Genomic DNA, 15174 nt, shown 5'->3' on the forward strand with positions numbered 1-15174 from the left:
AATAAGAAATGTTTATTCCGTAAGCTGGTGACTGGGTTATATTACTTTAAATGAGCAGGAAGTAAACGATTTGAAAATTAAAATCATCCCATATTTCGTATAGTTTCACACCTGGTGTCTAGTTTGGGTAAATATTTGGAGGTAAATGTGAACATTGCGATTTAACTACAATCTGATTAAAATACAGATCTATATATTTCGTTTCGTTTTCATACTTTCGATGGCCTACACTACATAAAGATCTGACCGGTTGTACTGGAAGGTCGCGTCAGAGGTCGTACGAGTGGCATTTGACCCTATTACGTCAGCCATTGATTAATCAATCAGCGTTGACATTTCTAGTGGTTTACCCACAGTTACGTGCATCGCACGCCAAGAACTCGCCGCAACAGACCGTTTCATTGGCTAATCCTTCACTTCAACCAGAACGCCGGTAATATAACAACTCTTTCAGATCCTAGTGTAGTAAAGACAAGCAAAATGAAATTTTGAACTATAAAAAACGAAACGAAATAGGATCTATGTTTTAACGATGGATAAAACCATAATTCAGATTTGGTCAGTCTTAAGGAAATCACGAGTTTGATTTATCGGACATAAGCTATATCAATCATTGTCAATACAACATATTTTATAGTTCCATAAAACTCTCCTGCTAACTTCAGCCATCACTGTCACTCACTACTGCGTGATATTAAAAACACCGTACACGATTTTACGTTTTCATGTAAGTGACCTTGATAGTTAAAAGAGGCAAGTCTCTAACTCAGTATCATCCAGTCTTCGACGTTGAAAAAACGACTTATTGGTCAATTTAAATCAACATTACCGTGAAAAGGTGGGCTTCTGGTATCCAATATTTAAGACAAAATGAAAATTTTAAAATTGGCACACGAATCGCGTGCCCAGAATGCTTTCGAGCGCCATTTGCAATGAAGCGACTCGATGAACGAGATTTAACATTAACCACTGGAGAATATTACCCGTGTAGACTGGAATAACCAGACGCCATTCAATTCGAACTTTCGTGTATTTCGCCGAACACGATTAGCAATTACAGTAAAAACAGAAACACGATTGAATGTAAATTAGTTTATATACATTCTTATTACATTATTATATGCGTTGAGACCCATTCGTGTCAATTTATAGGTGCCAAAGAATAATAGAGATTTAGCTACTTTAAATTTAAGTAAGATATCCATCAAACTTATGTTCTTCAAATCTCATCTGTTTACTGATTAATTTTTAGAATTGATAAAAGAACATTTTACAGCAGGAATGTTTCTTCTTAAGTCTCTCGCAGTAACTAAAGAACAAAATGAAGGCATTAATGGGTTAACTGTACTTTTATCAATTCTTAGATTTTTCTTCGCCGATAAGAAGTAAATAATCCCCCAGATGTTTTGAATTTAAGAATTATTACAAAATTTCGGTGAACTGGTTAGTTTTGTTTTTCTCACGCGAAAAAAAAAGAGAAAAGAAAATCATTTCAACAGTGAAAAATGCAAGCTATATAAATAATATATATTTTAAAACCGCAGGGAAGTGTTTCTAGCCACATCGTTGGTCAACTTTACACAAGAAGACTATCAGCATTAATTGTATTAGTAGCTTGATGAAATTTACCACGTGTGAACATGTGTCTTTGTTAATCCAAAATTTCGTAAAATGGTCGGGTTTTCTGTGGTGTGGTTTGGAATTATAAAACTAAATGGTACTGTCATAAACAAACTTTAGTTTGGGAAGTGGACACCGATGTCCAGCAAATACTACGAAACCAAATTGCCTCAACTAAACTAGGTCAGTTTTACAACCTATACGTACTAAATGTAGAACTAGAGGGCATTACTGGTCTTAACAACGGATTTCGGTTGGTATTTGTCGTGTAAATTCTTGCAAACGGAAACACAGGTGTCATTTGTTTGAACGCCATTCTGCCATGAAAGCTACTAAAGACCTTAGTATGCGGTTTACTATTTTACTAACACGTTATACATAAAATACATTTAAAGCTATTATTGTCAAATTCATCTAAGAACTAGGTTACAAATCTCACCAAAAAACACTTAGTTTCTTGTTTTCTTAATGAATTTATCATATTGATTTTTAGCAGTTTTAGCTGAGGTATCAGATGATTTAAGCCGGCCATTGCTTTTGTCACGCATTGGAACTTGGTGGGAAATGCCATTGAGTGAGTTATTTAGTGTGCGAAGCGATGAATTTAACAGTTGAATCAGACTACCATTGAAAGTTGTGTACTTTTGATGGATATATATAAACAAAATAGCGTTATTATCACACCTTGACGCATTCCCTCTATTAAAGTACAAAAATAGAATCAACCATTATGGAAATGACACAGCGTGTTTCACCGGTTTCTAATGTTCTTCTGTGGATTTATAGGAAATAATCTAATTATAAGCATAACAGAACATTGTTACTTTTAATAATATTATGCTTTATTAATATCCTTGTATTAATGTTTCTGATTAAATTGAAATACACTGACTTTCGTGAGTCTTTTGTATTGTTAATCCATAATCAATGTATTTATCATACTTAAATTAATTTATATTGTAAATAGCATATTTTATATAAAAGGTCTCACCAACAAGAGATTATGATTAAAAACAAGAAAACACGACAAGCAATACATGAGGGTTGTTCATTCTTTAAAGTTGCAATGCATCGGAAAACCATGTAAATTTAACAGAAATAAGGACCCAAAATGTGGCTTAAATATTAATTCAGACGATTAACAAACCCTGTTTTGTGCATCTTGTTTGCAATTAGATCGAAATGAATCATTTCTTTTGATTTGGAAAGTTATATGAATATAAGTGTAAGTAAATGACGAACCATCTACTGAGTTTTTTAAATCGAAAAAGTCAAAGAATATTGTTAGCTATTTGAATTTCACATATTCAGGAACTAATAGTATTAGTAAGCATACACCGTCTATGATATGTCACCCGTCGGAATGAAAAATTAAAGGCTTGGATTGTTTCCTAAAAAAGGCCCCTTTCTGTGTTTCCACTAGAAATACCTCTTTAGTGGAGTAAGTGTAGCTATGGTTCATGATCGTAACCATTGCTTCGGCAATATTATTATGGAGAAATGCATGAGCTGGTGCATTGTATATTATATATTTAACAACTGCGACTTCAGTACGTAATATCTTGGGAGTGGACGTTTTTTTCCGTGGCTTTATCAACCGTTTATTGAAACTGTTAAAATATTTACAGAACGAACTTAAAGAACCCGATCAATATAATATACATGACAAGCAATAGGATAACGTTTGTTCCAGAAACATTGCATAACCATTCTTATTGATACCCTGTAAAAAAATAATAATTCTATCGATTTGGATAAATAAAGAGTTAAACTCTACTATGGGATTCCCGTGGGTGCGGTATTATGTCCTGTGTCATCACCACCCTATTGTCAATATATCTATGAACAAACCATTGTTTTAAATCCACAAGAGAGATTTCGAAATAATCAAAATAGACACACACAAAATATAATACATTTTACAGACATCGACGGTCATTGTCAAAATTACAAAATTCCCCCGAAGGCGAACATCACAAAGCTCCATGTTTTTCTTTCTCATTCAAGTTTTGTTTGTTTCAAAGTGTTTTTAGAACTGAAGACAAACCTGGTTGATAAGTTTATTTGTTTTATCTTGAGCCAGACAGGCAAATAAACGTGTGACTTCCTAACTTGAAAAAAATCTTCCGTATTTGATAAGCATGGCACGAGAGCAACTTTGAATTAAAATGACAAAATATTTCATAGAATCGTGGTTTTATTTGTGGTATTTTGCTTGTTTTATCCTAATGTAGCATAACTGCAAAGACGCGACGATGATGGTGGAACATATCTTCAAAGGTAGCGAGTTGCATGCCGTGGATGGATTTAAAAAAAAAAGATATCTGCCACCAAAGGTCTTTATAGGTTATACTGCGGAAACCAAATCGCAAGGATCTAGCTTTACAGTATTTAATTATGAACAATATTACTTAAAATTATTATCTGCTGTTGTAAGCCTGAATCTACCCTTCGTCAAGCAGAAAGCAAATGAAAACATTTTAAGAGTGGGTTATTTGAAACGATGCTTATGATCCATGCAGCCGTCTTCTGAAGCTTTCGCAGATAGTAAATGTACGTGCCAAGGTAATCTGGAGTCAACGAGTGACCTGGGGCGGTATTTATAAAAATTCTAAGAGTTGGAACCAACTCTTAACTGTCAAAAATTACTCCTAACTTTGTAGATTTTCCTAAGACCTATTTATAAAACATTTTACTTTAAGAATTACTCCTAACTTGTTAAAAGTACTCTTATCTTGGTTAACATGGCCGTCCGTGTACGCCGCCTAAGAGAGTTTAAAACAAGAAGAGATTTCTTAGTGGAGTACAACAATGACGAGTTGATAAGGAGATATCGAATGGACATGGGTGGGATTCTTTTTGTGACAGATTTAGTTCGGCATCTACTTACGAGTCCTACTAAACGAAATTTCTCAATCGACGCTGAGATGAAGATCGCCATTACGCTTCGTTTCCTAGCTACTGGTAAAATGCAACTGTGTAGTGGTGACGATTTCGGCGTCAGTCAACCTACAGTGAGTAGAGTGATTGCATGACATCAACACTGAGCTATAAATAACTTCAGGGAATCCCCGGATTTCCCATGGTTACATCGCTAAGAGTTTGGTTAGGATTCAAGTCTTACATTTAGTTAAAAGTAACTCTAAGACCCTTTATAAATATTTCTAAAGAGTAACTTTTTGTTGTTTTATGAAGTCTTAGAGTAAAAGTTATGAAAACTCTAAGAATTTTTATAAATACTGCCCCTGATAACTGCCACGACAGCGGGCCGCGATCGTAACTGACGATACCACCTGTATTGCGCAAATTATTATCAAGATCACAAAGGATGTTTTCTTTTGTTATAAGACACATTATAATGAAAAATAACACTATTCTGTTATTTATCTTGAAGTTGTATACAATTGAACGAAATCTTCTAAATAACAGCGAAGAGTTATGGGCTTGTATAGCCACGTTATTCCCTGGTAGATCCCACGACGTCACCAATTATCTCCACAATTAAATTATGTCCAAGAAAACTTCTTGATTATGGTTATTTCTCTAATGGATTCATCGATTGCAATTCATTCTAAAAGTTACTAAGTCTTTTGATCACCAATCATCATACGAATAGTATGCCAATGAACTTTCAAGTTGAGTGGCTCATTCACAAAATTATGTTTTAGTAATTAACTTTAGCCAGAAGGTATTGACCGTTTTAAGTAATCTTATGTAACAAGTGGTGTGTGATGTTTTCTATCTAGAGGCTATAATATAGACAACTATTTATCTTTAATGTCCAAAACAATATAACAATTCAGAAAACAGAACGAACAACGTGCAACAGACATGACGCATAGACATTACTATTTGTTCTAATAATATTTCAGTGGCCCCGAGCGATAGACTACACAAATATTCCCAGATTTAATTTCTAAGGACTATTTATTCCTTGCAGACAAACAAACATTATTAAAACACCGGTTCGGTTTGTATGATGACATGAACCAAACTACATGATGTCCAGGAGCTACACAAAGCATTTTTATCTTATTCTTATGCTGATGGCCAGTAAATCGTGATTCCACACCTTACTTTGAAGACACTAAAAAAATTGTCAATCAAATCGAACAATCTGGTTTACTATTTGTTCACGGATATTGGAATAACTTACTCGTAAATAATTGAAGTTGACGTGCGTTACATAGAACTATGTTAAAGCAATACTTCCTTAGAATAGTATAATTAAGGGATATCAGTGTTTTGGACGACAATCCAAATTTGTGCGTGCTCATTTACTTGATTTTATAGTGTTTCTAAAGCGTATAATGTTTTGCATATATATTATCCGCGTGTTAGTCTTGTGAGTTTCCAGTTCGCTCCCGATGTTGACCGAGAAAGTTAACAGAGCGTTTTAGGTGTGGTTTCCCCTTGTCAGTGGTGCAGGCCGGAGGGCCTGACAAGAACAGTTGTCTAGTCGTTCAGATGGGACGCAAAGCCCAGGTCCCTTGGCAGTTGGAATTCGATATAATAGTGGGCCGTAGCGTCATTGTCCGGACACAATTTCCCTCACAGCACACGCATTCCCGTCTTCATTAGCCCAGTCGCAGCAGGACAGTAGGACGTTAAATCCCATTTCATTTCATTTCTGAGATTCCAATACATTACTATGTGTGGTGCGGTCCTCTTACTTGTGCCTATTGAAAGTGTGGTCGTACATCTTTTGGCGTGCGTCGTACCGTTTATGTGACCAACTGCAGAGTAGAGATTTAGCTACATTTGGTAAACCTAGCCGGAATGTATCGCTAAAATATTAATTAAAAACGTTTTGCCGAAACGAATAATTAAGATTTTCGGTAATTATTAAAAGAGTTATGTCCCTTGCTTTGAAATTCATCCTGACCAGAGGGCAGATTTTAAACGGTGTATCTCTGCGTCATACAGTTATAGTTGTTGATATGGTTGTTGTCCTAGAGTCTTAACTGAAATTGACCTTTACTCATGTTTCTCTTGTTATATTAAATGAAAAACCGAGGTTCCGTGTATACACATTGGCGTGTACGTAAAAGAACCCTTGACAGTTGGAATTGAGTATAAGAGTAGACCGCTGTCAGGGCGAAATTTCCCCCGTAACACGTTCACGTGCATATAAAAGAACCCTTGACATTTGGAATTGCCGTCAAAGCCCGTCTTCAGTCGCCCAATCGGTGCAGACCAGTAGGACGTTAAATCTCATTTTATTTCATTTGTATGTATCAATTAAAGTTTTAAAACAATGCAGGTGCTGCCACCACTACTACTAGTTATATACTGGGCGGATGAATGGTAACCAAGTCATCTAAGACAACATATTTAACTATTAGTATCGCGAGACAACCTAATATAATTCACTCAAAACGAGTATAGGCTACTTCCCAATCCCCAATTCATAGTTGCCTATTATTGATCAAAGCAAACTGTCATACCACATTAAATCAAAACTGATCTTTATTGTCTGGTGTCCGATCGTATGATTTCTCATTTAAACTCACTAACAGTTTTGACATCTTGGCATACGAGCTTTAATGACACTTCAATACTGATATCCACTATTTTTTGTACAATAATATCGATAGTCCGGTCCGAATTTAATATTTATGAGGTCCAGTAAATAACATTGCTTTGAGTTCTTCAATGTTGTATTTATCTATTATATTCAAACAAATCGAAATAAAAATAAAATTAAAAAATTTGATGTTTAAAGAGAGAGAGAGAGAAATGGGGTTTAACGTCCACTCGACACAAACTAGGTCATTTCGGGACTAACATATGGTTTAATTTTATTTCAATAATTCGCTTGCGCGTAGGGGTCTTTAGCAGTTGGAGGAAACCGGAGGACCCGGAGAAAACCCACGAGGTTGGACAGGCGACCCTACTCCTTGTCACGTACAACCGGGGATTCGAAACCACGCCAGTTGACTCAATGACAGGCCTTAAGATAAAGCGTGCAGCGCGTACGTGCTAACCATTCGGTCATCAACCCCCTTGATGTTTAAAAGAGCAAAATTGTTATTCTATTGAACCTCAAATGGGTCGCAACGCACAAATTAACGTAATATGAATGTATATATAAAAAAAAGTTATTGTAATTTCTAATCCGTTAGTCCAGTCTACATAGGAAGTACGGTTTGATATTTTACCTTAACACTGACTTTTTGCCTCGTTCATCAAGGCACCACATTACAAATGGCACTCGAGAGAATAGAGAAAACGACGTCGCCGACTGATTTCAAAGCGTTCTTAAATATTTGGTAGCAGGAGCCCATATTTTCACGGTAAGAAAACAACAAAAAATATTAAATTATTATTTGTGTTTTAATGTCGAAAATTATGGATAATAGCTAGAGATCCCGTGATACAACGTAGAATTCCCAATGGATCAATAATCCATCTCTCTGACATTTTAATTTCAACTGGTTGATGATTTTTGTGTTAAAATACTAATTTAGGGCTAATGAAGACGGGCATATGCAATGGGTGAAAGACTGAAAGTTTGGCTGGACAGCGACACTGCCGACCTACTCTTATTTCGAATTCCAAATGTCAAGGTTTATTTTACGACGGGAACTCTGTTTTTAGCGCCATTCGAACAACTAGACACTGTTTATTGCCAGGCCCTCCGCCCTGCACCACTGACAAAGAAAATCGCGTCGTAAAATCCCAAGGAACTTTAGCGGCCCAGCGTCTTAGTCACTGATCCACCACAACTTCCGCTTAAGACTGGGTTAGTGCTAGTGCTAAATGATAAGGCCAGCTCAATTTTTCGTCATAGGTCACGAGATGTAAACAGGACTAGCGCTAATCCCAACACTAACCCTAACCCTGGACCTAGCCCCAATACTTACCTTAACCCTAACCTACAATCTCTCCAACAATAAAGTGCCCTAACCTTATTTACATCTCAACGACCTTGACAAAAATTGAGCTGGCCTTAACAAATAGATTTAGCCCTTAAGGCTGTGTGTAGCTCCATCTACCTATCTATCTTTTGGTGATATATCAATGTACTGTTTGCATTGCCTTTATAACGTTCCCTTTTCTTCTATTTGAAATGTGGCTAAGTGGGTGTTCCCTGCATTGGCCGAGAAAGTTCATCTAGATTTTCCGGCGTGGTTTCCCCTTGTCAGTGATGCAGGACGGAGGGCCTGACAAGGACAGCTGTCTAGTCGTTCGGAATGGACGAAAAATTGAGGTCCCGTGTATATATTGGCGTGCACGTAAAAGATCCCTTGGCAGTTGGAATTCGATATAAGAGTAGGCCGTAGCGCCGCTGCCCGGGCAAAATTTCCCTCATAGCACACTGCATGGCGTATGCCCGTTATTAGCCCAGTTTAGGAGCAGAACAGTAGGACGTTAAACCCCATTTCATTTCATTTCACTTCTATTCGAAATGACTTTACAGATGATCGACCACAAGCTTCGCTTTATTAGAAAATAAATAATGCAGCTAACCCCGTTTTTAAAAAATCTTAAAATCAATTAGGATATCTCCGGCAAGAGATGACACTTAAAATACAAACCCTTTGATGTGTGGAAAAATCATAACTCCTCTTTTAAAAATCTATGATTTATCAACTATGACTCTTTGATCTTATGAAAAGATGTTTTTTTCTAATTACGTAGACTGATAGCCTAACTTATACATCTGAATACACGAAGATTAAAAATGTTCCTCCGCAATAAGATGAAAAAATACCTCCGTTAAACTTGAAGAGTTATCACATATAAATGCTCTATCAATATAGATGTTATCTATATGTACGTTACTTATGTTTTATGTTTTTGATTAAATAGAGAAATTCAGATCTATACTGCACGAATAGGGCTAATCCCATGGAAGGCGCGGTGGCTCAGTGATTAAGACGTTGACTCGGAAACCAGGAGGTCTGGGGTTCGCTCCCGGTGTTGGCAGAAAGTTCCTCGGGAATATCCGGAATGGTCCCCCCCCCCCTTGTCAGTGGGCCTGGCAAGGACAATGTCCAGTCCTTCGGATGATAAGAAAAACGTAAAAGAACCCTTGATTGTTAGAACTCGAAATAAAATTGCCGCTGCCCGGGCAAAAGTTTCCCTCATAGCTCACTGAATGGTGTATGCCCATATTCATTGGCCCAGTCGATGCAAAAAAGTAGGACATTAAACCCCATTTCATTTTCACTCATTTGTTAATTCCCATAACATTGGGGAAATTGATTATATCCAACCGTTGCTTCCAGACAGTGGCGGCGTTTAGGGAGTGGGGGGCATCTGTATGTCGTGTGGTATTTAATGCCCGGCTTTCACGTGGGCTACGAATGCCACGAATCATCCCGAATCCAAACTTTTTCCAATTCGTAGATAAATCGTAGACGGTTCTTAAAGTTCGTGAGTGATTCTTATTTGATTCTTACACATTTGTATTGTTCGTATTTCGGCCACGAATGTTTTTGTTTGTAACAGCTTCCTAGTTGATTCTTTAGTACCAAATATCGTAAATTTATCGGCATCATTCGTGGAGAGCGTTGTGTATTCGTAACTGAATTTAGCATACTCTTAAACCATTGGAAATATCCGCATCTAAAACGTAACTGAATCGCTTTAATTCGTAACGATGGTTCTTTCATTTCGTACCTTTATCGTAATCCTACCTTGACATCAGGCATATTTTTCACCAGATTACCTACGAATTATCGTAACTCTTTCGTAAACTATTCGTAACTGCTTCGTAGCCTCTTGTGATTCTCTACGATCTTCTTGATTTTTTTGCTGAATCGCCACGAATTTCGATTCGCCACTATTCGGGGAAATTCAGAGCATTCGAAGCCCATGTGAATGACGGCCATAAGCTTTTTTTTTTAGAAAAGACCAATGCAGAGACATTCCTGATATTTTGAGATTCTGAGCACGCGGTGAAGAAATATTAGACATTACTAGCAAACTGTAGAATTCTAGTTCAATTTAAAAAATCATCGGATCAGATTCTCGTTTCACACAGTACACATGAGACTTTTAACATGTAAATCGAACATAAGGCTTGAGTTACATGCGCCCGTTATCGTGACGCGTATATGTTATGTGGATTGGTGTATATAAACTGCTTAAACTATTTATCGTGCTGTGTGAAAGTTCTTTCCGTTCAAAACATGGATCCATTTCAAATGGACGTGGATGCAAGTGGTTACATCATATTATGTACACATGGAATCCTATAGATTAACACTCCTTAAAGATACATTATGGGAGATTCGGTAACGAGTTGGCAGTTCTCACTATAATAGTTAAAAACTAGATAATGTAAAGGTAATTTGCTGAAAATTTCATTCAAATTGATCCACTATGAACCGAGACAGGTTCAGCTCTGGCATAATGTATGTTTAAATTAAGTTTAGATAACTTTACGTACGTTTCGTGAAAGGACAGAAGGTAGGACTGGATAATAAGAAACAAAACAAATAAGACAATCAGCAGACAAGTGGCGCAAATACATAGATATTGCAAGCAACAAACATAATGTATATATCAGATCACGTGAATGAACCCGGGGGCCAGTCGTAGGCGTCTAGAGCGCAGTACAGTCCCAGATCTGGAGTGATACAGGCTTCACTCACAATGAAAACAGACTGACAACAAGGGAAACAATCCACGGAAAAACGGAAATATTTCCCAAACATTGCATTATAGTGCGATTTATGACTGTGATACTATAGAAAGATAACAATACAAAGGTTCAACTAAATTTGTCAGCTATATGTATATATAATTTTAAAAAATTGTTGTTCTAGAGCTCTGAAGTTTGAATAGAAGTTATTTAAACTTTTTCTTTATTTCTTTCTGATTCGAACGTATATTAGACGTAATTATTCGAATTCATGCATTCAAATTCACGCAATTTATCCAATTATTTAAAATTCAAAATGCGCAGCTATGTTGTTATCAAAGGGATCGCTGATGCAGTCTTTGATTTCAACTATACATATTTTATGAATACCCATGGGTTATCATGGACGACATCAATTCATCCATACAAAATATTCTAAATCTCTTTATTCGGTCCAATAAATATAGCTGAATCTTTATGTCGATCAGCCGACGTTGTCAATTCTTTTACAGAAAAGACAACACTCGATAGTTTCGTATTCTTTCATACCTATATACACCTATTCAAATTCAAGGCATCTTTTAAAATGTCTATTATCTTATATAATCGTTGCTTCTTTATATACATTTGTATTATCATAAAGAAAAGAAAAGATGTATTTGGCTGAAATTTTTATAAAAGATAAGAATCTTGTTCCCTTTGCTCGGTGAAGAGTATCGAACTGAAACGCAAACACCCCACAAAAATTTAATAAACATACCCGTTATATGTAATCAGTATTTGGTGAGGGCACTGCTAGCCTGAATTGTTATAAGGGTTTTGTTTTGGAAAGCAAGCCTAATTCTTGAAAAGCTAAATACGGCCTCTAAAGGTAGACAGTTCCCTAAAGAAAGACAGGTTCATAATCACATGATTGATTCATTCTTCTCTTCCATGTTTTTATGCTTTTATCGTATGGTAAGCTGCTTTCTGCTGTGGCTGATAAAGTCATGTCGTTAAACCGCTGAGTAGAGTTCGCAACAGAGAGAGAGAGAGAAATGGGATTTAACGTCCACTCGACACAAACTAGGTCATTTCGGGACTAACATATGGTTTAATTTTTATTTCAATAATTCGCTTGCGCGTAGGGGTCTTTAGCAGTGGGAGGAAACCGGAGGACCCGGAGAAAACCCACGAGGTTGGACAGGCGACCCTACTCCTTGTCACGTACAACCGGGGATTCGAAACCACGCCAGTCGACTCAATGACAGACTTTATGATACAGCGCGCGCACGCTAACCATTCAGCCATCCAACCCCCCCAGTTCGCAACAGTATAGTAAACATGCACACCTGACGTATATAGGAAACAAGAATAAATACTATATTACTGTTCAACGTCAGAAAGTTCTAATCATGTAAAATATTACTAATATTTAAACTCTGGTGACTCTGCTCTTGCAGGAGCGGGGGTACATCAATAAAATTGAATCACAATGTGATCCTATTAATTCCTAAATCAAACTGAAGTTAAGCGGGGTGTTGGATTTCTCTCTTTATAAAACTCAGTGTATATGTATGCCTACGTAATTTGGGGACGATGAATGGCATCATGCATTATCAACTGTCAAATTTCCTTAACAGGAACCTGGCAAACTCCTGGATGGCCCTAGCCTTAGGCCACATGTTATCACGCAAATTTTTCACTTGCGAAATCCAATTCAAAGTTCAGGTATCTTCATAATATATAGTTCTTATTTGAAGAGTAGTTGACAATTTTGCGCGACGTATGCAAGTTTGCCTCTAACGCCTCGGAGGCCATTTGGAGCACATTTTGGAAAGAACATGACTTTTAAGCAAAGCCACCAAGATAACCGAACCTTTGGCAAATGATCGCATTTTTTAAAATTATTGTGAACGAATGAATGAAATGGGGTTTAACGTCCTACTTTTCTCCGCCTACCGGATAATGAAGACGGGCATAGGTCATAGGCCTACAATGCATGCCAAAGTTACACGGGACCCCTGTTGATCGCCCCACCCTTCTTGCACAACTGGCATAGTTATTGTGAAATTATGGCATTCTATAACTAACAAAAACGATGATTAAGTGACATTCCATTCCAATCACCTAATAACATCTGGGCGATATATGAAATATTTAGAGCCGCATATCCTCATGAACAATGTTTTTTGTTTTTTTAAAAAAAAAACCCCAAAACCCTGTCCTAACATCATCTTTAAAAGTAAATGTGGGGTTTACCTACAAAAGAATACCACATCATCATATTTCATCTTATGCAAAATCACTGATACATTTCCTTGCTTTATGAGGCGAAAAATCATAAATAATTTTACAGAAAAACATAAAAACCTAGGGTGAATAAAAGATGTATAGTATGATTTATCGTATTTTTTGATATACTGTATATATCAGTTTACTAAATATTCATAAAATAAGTCATGCGAACCAAGAATATTAATTCACAACGATTCTTGCGTGAAGTTTTCTTACTAATAATTCATAACCAATATTGTGTCGTGAAAATTATATAAAACACCAACAAAACAAGGAATACACCAATTAAGTATGTTTGGTCTTGCGAAGAAATTGATTCACTGTTAGTTTTTTTTCTTTTTATTTATTATTAACATCAATGGAAATACTTCTGTCCTTGAAAAATAAAATAAAAATAGTCAGTGGGAAAGTCAATATGCTACAGCAATGGACGATTATGCATAGATTGACAACGCTTTTGGATATAACAGCACAGTTCCAAAATAGCTCGTACTTGTTTTTGTTTTATTTTCATTTATGGACTTAAATACGTTGATTGTGATTTAGGATTGATATTTATTTATCCTGTATATCATTTCTATCTATAACACGTCAAAATAATAGCCGCAATCTTCACACAACCACATCACTGTGCCGCTAGATTGTCACCGTGTTTAACGTTTCTTAAACGATTCATGTATGCGAGAGGGAGAGAGAGAGAAATGGGGTTTAACGTCCACTCGACACAAACTAGGTCATTTCGGGACTAACATATGGTTTAATTTTATTTACATAATTCGCTTGCGCGTAATTCATGTATGCATGTACGTAAAAGATATGTTAGGTAAATAAGGATAATGCTAGGTTCTCACTGTCGTGCGATGTGCTACGATAGAAATGTCCCTATCGGAATGAGTCTACGATCTGCTACATGCTGATACGTTTGGATACATTTCGATACGATTAAAACCACGATTTCAATAGGAGTACAAATCGTGATAGTGGGAATCTAGCATAATAGAAAATACCCGGCGAAATTCCCCTTCTTGCAATAAACATAGAAATGTTAATCTCTTTAAACATTAAACCCTATTCAATTCCATTTTAAAGCGGATGCTAACATCTTTAAGTAGACTCGACAGTCCAACTCGGATTTTCTCCCTGTCTTCCGATTTCTCCCACTTCTAAAAATTCCTATGCGCAAGCGGAATATTGAAATAAAATTGAGCCATATGTTAGTTATCATTTAAGTACTGTGTTTTGTTAAATGTGTATTTGTTATGTTTACATATTTACAGAGAGTAAAGTTATCTAGTTATCTTTAGGTTAAATTCCTGGTCTGTTGTGCCTGTGGATGCTTAACAGTGTTGCATGTTAACATAGTTTCCAATACATAAACTATCCACATTTGCAATCCTTTAAAAGGTACACACAATCTGAAAAGATGCAATAAATAACATTGAATCCCAAGACATATCTATTAGATATTAAGAAATCACCACTAATCTTCTATATAAGGAATAATCAAGCCAAACGTTGATAAAAAACAACAACATGTATAATAAAATGTTGTTAAAATGGTAATAGCAAGCTGTCCTTTACGGTTAGTCACTTCATCGCTCTCTGGATTGGTGACTATTGCTAGTGATCTGTAGATAGTGTCGTGTAAGATCGTTACAAAAATTTGTTAGCAATGTTGTATA

The 15174-nt window shown here is 36.3% G+C and overlaps 1 long non-coding RNA gene across 1 annotated transcript in view; it reads left to right on the plus strand.

The window, feature by feature from the left end:
* The first annotated feature begins 3847 nt into the window (after nucleotides 1-3847).
* Nucleotides 3848-15174, plus strand: part of LOC126811822 (uncharacterized) — a 39271-nt gene continuing 27944 nt past the window's right edge. The window contains exon 1 of the long non-coding RNA XR_007675747.2: nucleotides 3848-3900. This is a non-coding gene — a long non-coding RNA (uncharacterized LOC126811822). The remainder of the gene's footprint in view (nucleotides 3901-15174) is intronic.

This window comes from Patella vulgata, chromosome 2 (genome assembly GCF_932274485.2).
Source record: "Patella vulgata chromosome 2, xgPatVulg1.2, whole genome shotgun sequence".
NCBI classification, from domain to species: domain Eukaryota; kingdom Metazoa; phylum Mollusca; class Gastropoda; family Patellidae; genus Patella; species Patella vulgata.